Raw genomic sequence first — 9075 nt, forward strand, 5'->3', positions numbered from 1 at the left:
ACCAGCGGGGAATGAGCCAGCTAGGAGCTGACCACATCCCTTCCATCGAAGACAAACGTCTTCCTTTTCCCTTTGATATCGCCCTCCCGACTCACAGGCACCAATAATATTAATAATTGGGATACGTGCTTACTATGTGCCAAGCACGGTGCTAAGTGCCAGGGTAGATACAGGATAATCTGGTTGGATACATTTGTGTGTAGCTGAAAAAATCCCAGCCACTACCCTCTCTCTCTCCCCGCCACTCTCCCCAACTCTTCTGGACTTTGGTTCTTCTAGCCTGTGAGCCCGCTGTACTAAGCGCTTAGTACAGTGCTCTGCACACAGTAAGTGCTCAATAAATACGATTGATTGATTGATTGTTGGGAAGGGATTTGTCTCTGTTGTCGAATTGCACTTTCCAAGTGCTTAGTACAGTACTCTGCACACAGTAAGCGCTCAATAAAAATGACTGAATGAATGAACTCAATCTCTAACAATGATTTCTAGAAGCAGCGTGGCTCAGTGGAAAGAGCAGGGGCTTTGGGTTCAGAGGTCATGAGTTCAAATTCCGGCTCTGCCAACTGTCAACCGTGTGACTTTGGGCAAGTCACTTAACTTCTCTGTGCCTCAGTTACCTCATCTGTAAGATGGGGATTAAGACTGTGAGCCCCCACCCCTCGGACAACCTGTTCACCTTGTAACCTCCCCAGCGCTTAGAACAGTGCTTGGCACATGGTACGTGCTTAATAAATGCCATCGTTATTATTATTATTATTATTATTATTATTATTATTATTATTATTATTACTATGGTGCTTGTTAAGCACTTAGTATGTGCCGAGCACTGTTCTAAGTGATGGTATAATTACACGAGTTTATTAGATTGGACAGTCCCTGTCCCACACGCAGCTCACAATCATCCCCGATTTACAGATAAGGTAACTGAGGCCCAGACAAGCCAAATGACTTGCCCAAGTTCACACCGCAGATGTGTGGTGGGGCCGGGATTCGAACACACGTCCTCAAACTCCCAGGACCCTGCTTCTCTCTTTCTCACACTAATCTCTCTTTCTCATTCTCATCTCTCTCTCATTCATTCAATCGTATTTATTGAGCACTTACTGTGTGCAGAGCACTGTACTAAGCGCTTGGCAAGTACAAGTCGGCAACATATAGAGATGGTCCCTACCCAACAACCGGCTCACAGTCTAGAAGGGGGAGACAGGCAACAAAACAAAACATGCAGATGGGTGTCAAGTCATCAGAATAAATAGAAGTAAAGCTAGATGCACATCGTGAACAAAATAAATAGAACAGTAAATATGTACAAGTAAAATAAATAGAGTAATAAATCTGTACAAACATATATACAGGCGCAGTGGGGAGGGAAGGAGGTAGGGCGGGTCCGCGGATGGGCCCCTCGCCCGGCTGGCCCTCTGGGCCCACTTTGGTCTCCGCTGCCCGGACCCGCGGAGGCGGAGGGGGGCATCCTGCCGAGGCCCGACTCTGAGGTCCGAGGAACTAGCAGATCTACACTACACCAAGACAATTCCTCTCCAGGCCCTTCAAATGATAATAATAATAATAATAATAATAATAATAATAATAATAATAATAATAATAATAACATTTATTCAGCGCTTACTATGTGCAAAGCACTGTTCTAAGCGCTGGGGAGGTTACAAGGTGATCAGGTTGTCCCACGGGAGGCTCACTGTCTTCATCCCCATTTTAATAATAATAATGATGGCCTTTATTAAGCGCTTACTACGTGCAAAGCACTGTTCTAGGCGCTGGGAAGGTTACATGGTGATCAGGTTGTCCCACGGGAGGCTCACAGTCTTCACCCCCATTTTGATAATAATGATGGCTTTTATTAAGCGCTTACTACATGCAAAGCACTATTCTAAGCGCTGGGAAGGTTACATGGTGATCAGTTTGTCCCACGGGGGGCTCACAGTCTTCATCCCCATTTTAATAATAATAGTAATAATGATGGCCTTTATTAAGCACTTGCCACGTGCAAAGCACTGTTCTAAGCGCTGGGAAGGTTATAAGGTGATCAGATTGTCCCACGGGGGGCTCACAGTCTTCATCCCCATTTTAATAATAATAGTAATAATGATGGCCTTTATTAAGCACTTACTACGTGCAAAGCACTGTTCTAAGCGCTGGGAAGGTTACAAGATGATCAGGTTGGCCCACGGGGGGGCTCACAGTCTTCATCCCTATTTGACAGATGAGGGAACTGAGGCCCAGAGAAGTGAAGTGATTTGCCCAAAGTCACACAGCTGACAGTGGCAGAGCCGAGATTTGAACCCATGACCTCTGACTCCAAAGCCCGGGCTCTTTACACTGAGCCACGCAAGACACTGTTCTAAGCACTGGAAAGGTTACAAGGTGACCATGTTGTCCCATGGAGGGCTCACAGTCTTCACCCCTATTTGACAGACGAGGTCACTGAGGCCCAGAGAAGTGAAGTGACTTGCCCAAAGCCACAGAGCTGACAAGTGGCGGAGCCGGGATTTGAACCCATGACCTCTGACTCCAAAGCTCTTGCCACTGAGCCACGCTGCTTCTCTTCAAACCGTGCTCAGCGCTCAGAAAGGTGCTTGGCACATAGTGAGTGCATGCAAATACCATCATCATTGTACATATTCTACTTGTTTTATTTTAATATGTTTTGTTTTGTTCTCTGTCTCCCCTTCTAGACTATGAGCCCACTGTTGGGTAGGGACCGCCTCTATATGTTGCCAACTTGTACTTCCCAAGCGCTTAGTACAGTGCTCTGCGCACAGTAAGCGCTCAATAAATACGGTTGAAGGAAATCATTATTATTATATTATCCAAAGGCTCACTGAAGGCACCCTTCCTCCAAGAGGTCTTCCCCAATTGTGACACTTTTCTTCCTCTCTCACTCCCTTCTACATCACCTTGATTTTTGATTTTTCAAAAATCACCCTCCCTTTGATTTTCCCCCGTCTCCACCCCACAGCACTTCCGTCTTTATTTGACGTTTTATTTCTTTATACAAACTTCCGTTTATTTGGATTGAAGTCTGTCTCCCCCACCTATAGACTACGAGCTCGTTGCGGGGGATTGTCTCTCTTCATTGCTGTACTGTACTTTCCAAGCGCTTAGTACAGTGCTCTGCACACAGTAAGCGCTCAGTAAATACGAATGAATGAATAATAGTGATTACTATGATATTTGTCAAGCGCTTATCATGTGCCAAGCACTGCTTTAAGCGCTGGGGTGGATACAAGGTAATCAGATTCATTCATTCAGTCATATTTATTGAGCGCTTACTGTGTGCAGCACTGTACTAGGAGCTTGGGAAGTACAAGTTGGCAACTTATAGAGACGGTCCCTACCCAACAGCGGGCTCACAGTCTAGAAGGGGGAGACAGAGAACAAATCAAAGCATATTAACAAAATAAACTAAGTAGAATAAATATGTACAAATAAATAAGTAGAGTAATAAATACGTACAAACATATATGCATATATACAGTGCTGTGGGGAGGGGAAGGAGGTAAGGCAGGGGGGATGGGGAGGTTGTCCCACGGGGGGCTCACAGTCTTCATCCCCATTTTACAGATGAGGTAACTGAGGCTCAGAGAAGTGAATTGTCCAAGGCCACACAACAGAGATGTGGCGGAGCAGGGATTCGAACCCATGGCCTCTGACTCCAAAGCCAGAGCTCTTTCCACTGAGCCACACTGCTTCTCTTCCTTGCACTTCCCAAGCGCTTAGTACAGTGCTCTGCACACAGTAAGCGCTCAATAAAAGGACTGACTAAATGAATGAATAATAATGATTATTATGGTATTTGTCAAGCGCTTACTATATGCCAAGCACTGCTCTAAGCGCTGGGATAGATACAAGGTAATATCAGGTTGTCCCATGGGGGAACTCACAGTCTTAATCCCCATTTAACAGATGAGGTATCTGAGGCTCAGAGAAGTGAAGTGACTTGCCCAAGGTCACACAGCAGACATGTGGCAGAGCAGGGATTCAACCCATGAACTCTGACTCCAAAGCCCGAGCTCTTTCCACTGAGCCACGCTGCTCCTCTTACTTGAACTTCCCAAGCGCTTAGTACAGTGCTCGGCACACAGTAAGCGCTCAATAAAAGGACTGACTGACTGAATGAATAATAACGATTATTATGGTATTTGTCAAGCGCTTACTATGTGCCAAGCACTGTTCTAAGCGCTGGGGAGGATACAAGGTGATCAGGTTGTCCCACGGGGGGCTCACAGTCTTCATCCCCATTTTACAGATGAGTTCACTGAGGCACAGAGAAGTGAAGTGGCTTGCCCAAGGTCACATAGCAAACAAGTGGCGGAGCTGGGATTAGAACCCACTTCCTCTGATTCCCCAGCTGGAGCCCTTTTCACTGTCAGCCAGTTTTCAGTATTGATTGAGCACTGACTGTATGCAGAGCACTGTACTAAGCGCTTGGGAGAGTACAATGAAATAACATAAGAGAAAAGGGGGAGATAGACATTAATAGAAATAAATTACAGATATGGTTGCAAGTGTCGCGAGGCTGGGAGTGAGGATCCGTTCAATCGCATTTCAATCGCATTTATTGAGCACTTACCGTGTGCAGAGCACTGTACTAAGCGCTTGGGAAGTACAAGTTGGCAACATATAGAGACGTAGAGACGGTCCCTACCCAACAGTGGGCTCACAGATGAATAAAGGGAGCATGTCAGGGTGATACAGAAGGCGTCTTTCAGTGGCTCAGTGAAAAATAGCACGGGCTTCGGAGCCAAAGGTCATGGGTTCGAATCCTGGCTCCTCCACTTGCCAGCTGTGCGACTTGGGGCAAACCATTTAACTTCTCTGTGCCTCAGTTCCCTCACCTGTAAAATGGGGATGAAGACCGGGAGCCTCACGTGGGACAACCTGATCACGTTGTATCCTCCCCCGGCGCTTAGAACAGTGCTTTGCACATAGTAAGCGCTAAATAAATGCCATTATTATTATTATTATTATTATTATTATTATTATCCCATGTGCCTCAGTTACCTCATATGTAAAATGGAGATGAAGACTGTGAGCCCCACGTGGGACAACCTGATCACCTTGTATCCTCCCCCAGAACTTAGAACAGTGCTTTGCACATAGTAAGCGCTTAATAAATGCCATTATCATTATGAATAGAAAAAATAAATCACAGGTACGGATGCAAGTGTCGCGGGGCTAGGAGTGGGGATGAGTCTTTCATGAGGAGTCTTTCATTCTTTCAATCCTATTGCTTGCCAAGCTGCTTCGCAGTACAGTAGTTAGTCCAGTGCTTTGCACAAAGTTGGCGCTCAATAAAAACGACTGAATGGATGAAACGGCTGCACGTTGCCTGCCGAACTCCGGTTTCCCCAGAGTTGGGGGGTGTTTAGGGTGTTTTTCCCCCAGCGGCCGAGCCCCGAGTCCCGCCCTCGCCCGTGGGGTGCAGGGTGCCCTCCCCCATCCCCTCTCCGCACATAATAATACTGATGGTATTTATTAGGCGCTTACTATGGGCCAAGCACTGTTCTAAGCGCTGGGGAGGTGACAAGGAGATCAGGTTGTCCCACGGGGGGCTCACAGTCTTCATCCCCATTTCCCAGATGAGGGAACTGAGGCCCAGAGAAGTGAAGTGACTTGCGTGAAGTGAAGTGACACATGGATGAAAAGTGGCAGAATCGGAATGCGAACCCATGACCCCTGACTCCAAAGCCCCTGCTCTTTCCACTGAGCCACACTGCTTCTCTAATAATAACAATAATATCATATCCTAATAATACTGATGGCATTTATTAGGTGCTTACTATGTACCAAGTACTGAGCCACACTGCTTCTCTAATAATAATAATAATAATGTTGGTATTTGTTAAGCGCTTACTATGTGCAAAGCACTGTTCTAAGCGCTGGGGTAGACACAAGGTAATCAGGTTGTCCCACATGGGGCTCACAGTCTTCAACCCCATTTTACAGATGAGGGAACTGAGGCCCAGAGAAGTGAAGTGACTTGCCCAAAGTCACACTGCTGACAAGTGGCGGAGCCGGGATTTGAACCCACGGCCTCTGACTCCAAAGCCTGTGCTCTTTTCCACTGAGCCACGCTGCTTCTCAATAATAATAATAATAATATCATATCATAATGATATCACATAATTATAATAATATCATAATAATACTGATGGCATTTATTAGGCACTTACTATGTGCCAAGCACTGTTCTAAGCACTGGGGAGGTTACAAGATCAGGTTGTCCCACGGGAGGGTCGTGGTCTTCATCCCCATTTTCCAGATGGGGAACTGAGGCCCAGAGAATTGAAGTGACTTGCCCAAAGTCACACAGCCTACACGTGGCGGAGTTGGGATTTGAACCCATGACCCCTGACTCCAAAGTCCATGCTCTTTCCACTGAGCCACACTGCTACTTTAATAATAATATCATATCATAATAATATTATCATAATAACATTGATGGCATTTATAAGGTGCTTACTATGTGCCAAGCGCTGGGTCATGCTGCCTCTCTAATAATAATAATAATAATAATAATAATAATAATAATAATAATACCATATCATAATAATGATATCATAATAATACTGATTGCATTTATTAGGCGCTCACTATGTGCCAGGCACTGTTCTAAGCGCTGGGGACGTTACAAGACAAGATCAGGTTGTCCCACGAGGGGTTCGCAGTCTTCATCCCCATTTTTCAGATGAGGGAACTGAGACCCAGAAAAGTGAAGTGACTTGCCTAAAGTGACACGGCCGACACGTGGCGGGGGCGGGATTCGAACTCCTGACTCCTGACTCCAAAGCCCGGGCTCTTTCCACTGGCGCGGCCGCCAGAGGGGGCGTCCCGCCCCGTTCACCGCTCAGAGCATCTCGCCGGTACCGACACCAGAGGGCGAGCCCCCGCCAACTCAGAGCATCTAGCCGGCACTGCCACCAGAGGGCGCTCCCCGCCCCCGCACTCCCAGCTCAGGGCATCTCGCCGGCGCCGCCGCCAGAGGGCGCGCCCCCCCCACTCCCCGCTCAGAGCATCTCGCCGACGCCGACGCCAGAGGGCGCCCCCTCCACTTCCCGCTCAGAGCATCTCGCCGGCACCGCCGCCAGAGGGCGCGCCCTGCCACTCCCTGCTCAGAGCATCTCGCCAACGCCGACGCCAGAGGCCGCGCCCCCTCCCATCTCCCTACCCGGGCATCCTGCCGGTACCGCCTCCAGAGGGCGCCCCCCACCCGCTCCTCGTCGCCCGCCCGGCCGCCATCCCCTCATTCATTCATTCATTCAATCGTACTTATTGAGCGCCTACTGTGTGCAGAGCACTGTACTAAGCGCTGGAGAAGTACAGGTTGGCAACAACGGGCTCACTAGTGTAGAAGGGGCCTGGCGGGCAGGGTGGGGGAAGCCGGCGGCCAAGGCCCGGGAGCCGCGGGGGGGAGGAAGGGAGAGAGGACGGGGTGGAGAGTGGACACTAAGGCTGGAGTGGCTAAGTGGAAAAACCACGGACTTTGGAGTCAGGGGTCATGGACTTAAATCCCAACTCTGCCACTTGTCAGCTGGGTGACTTTGGGTGAGTCACTTCACTTCTCTGGGCCTCAGTTCCCTCATCTGGAAAACAGGGATTAACACTGAGCTCCACCTGGGCCAACCTGATCACCTTGCAACCTCCCCGGGCCTTTAGAACGGTGTTTTGCACACAGTAAGCGCTTAATAAATGCCATCATTATCATCATTCTCTTTGCCTCAGTTACCTCATCTGTGAAACGGGGATGAACACGTGGGCCAATCTGATCATCTTACAAACTCCCCGGCGCTTAGAACAGTGTTTTGCACATGCTAAGCGCTTAATAAATGCCATCATCATATTTATTCTCTGTGCCTCAGTTCCCTTATCTGTAAAACGGGGATTAAGACTGTGAGCTCTACGTGGGCCAACCTGATCACCTTGCAACCTCCCCGGCGCTTAAAACAGTTCTTTGCACATAGTAACGCCTTACTAAATGCTATTATTATTATTATTATCATTATCATTATTATTATTATTCCCCCAGCTCCATCACACTGCCCGACGGGGCCTCGGCACTCATTCATTCATTCAATCGCATTTACTGAGCGCTAGTAAGTGCTTAATAAATGCCATCATTATTATTATTCTCTGGGCCTCAGTTCCCTTATCTGTAAAGGGGGATGAAGAGTGTGAGCTCCACGTGGGCCAACCTGATCACCTTGCAACCTCTCTGGCGCTTAAAACAGTTCTTTGCACATAGTAACGACTTAATAAATGCCATTATTATTATTACTATTATTATTATTCCCCCAGCTCCATCACACTACCCGGCGGACCCCCGTCCGATGCCGTCCTGTCCCGGGGCCTTGGCACTCATTCATTCATTAATTCAATCGTATTTACTGAGCGCTAGTAAGCGCTTAATAAATGCCACCATTATTATTATTCTCTGTGCCTCAGTTCCCTTATCTGTAAAACGGGGATGAAGACTGTGAGCTCCACGTGGGCCAACCTGATCACCTTGCAACCTCCCCGGCGGTTAAAACAGTTCTTTTCACGTAGCAACGACTTAATAAATCAAGCAATCAATCAATCAATCGTATTTATTGAGCGCTTACTGTGTACAAGGCACTGTACTAAGCACTTGGGAAGTACAAGTTGGCAACATATAGAGACAGTCCCATTATTATCATTATTATTATTACTATTATTATTATTCCCCCAGCTCCATCACACTGCCTGGCATACCCCCGGCGGATGCCGTCCCGCCCCGGCGGTCTCGGCACTCATTCATTCATTCAATCAATCATATTTACTGAGCGCTAGTAAGCGCTTACTAAATGCCATCATTATTATTATTCTCTGTGCCTCAGTTCCCTTATCTGTAAAACGGGGAAGAAGACTGTGAGCTCCACGTTGGCCAACCTGAACACGTTGCAACCTTGCCGGGGCTTAAAACAGTTCTTTGCCATTATTATTATTATTATTATTATTATTATTATTATTATTATTATTATTATTACTACTATTATTCCCTCAGCTCCATCACACTGCCCGGCAGACCCCCGTCGG

This window comes from Tachyglossus aculeatus (assembly GCF_015852505.1).
Source record: "Tachyglossus aculeatus isolate mTacAcu1 chromosome 12 unlocalized genomic scaffold, mTacAcu1.pri SUPER_6_unloc_4, whole genome shotgun sequence".
In the NCBI taxonomy this organism is placed as follows: Eukaryota; Metazoa; Chordata; class Mammalia; order Monotremata; family Tachyglossidae; genus Tachyglossus; species Tachyglossus aculeatus.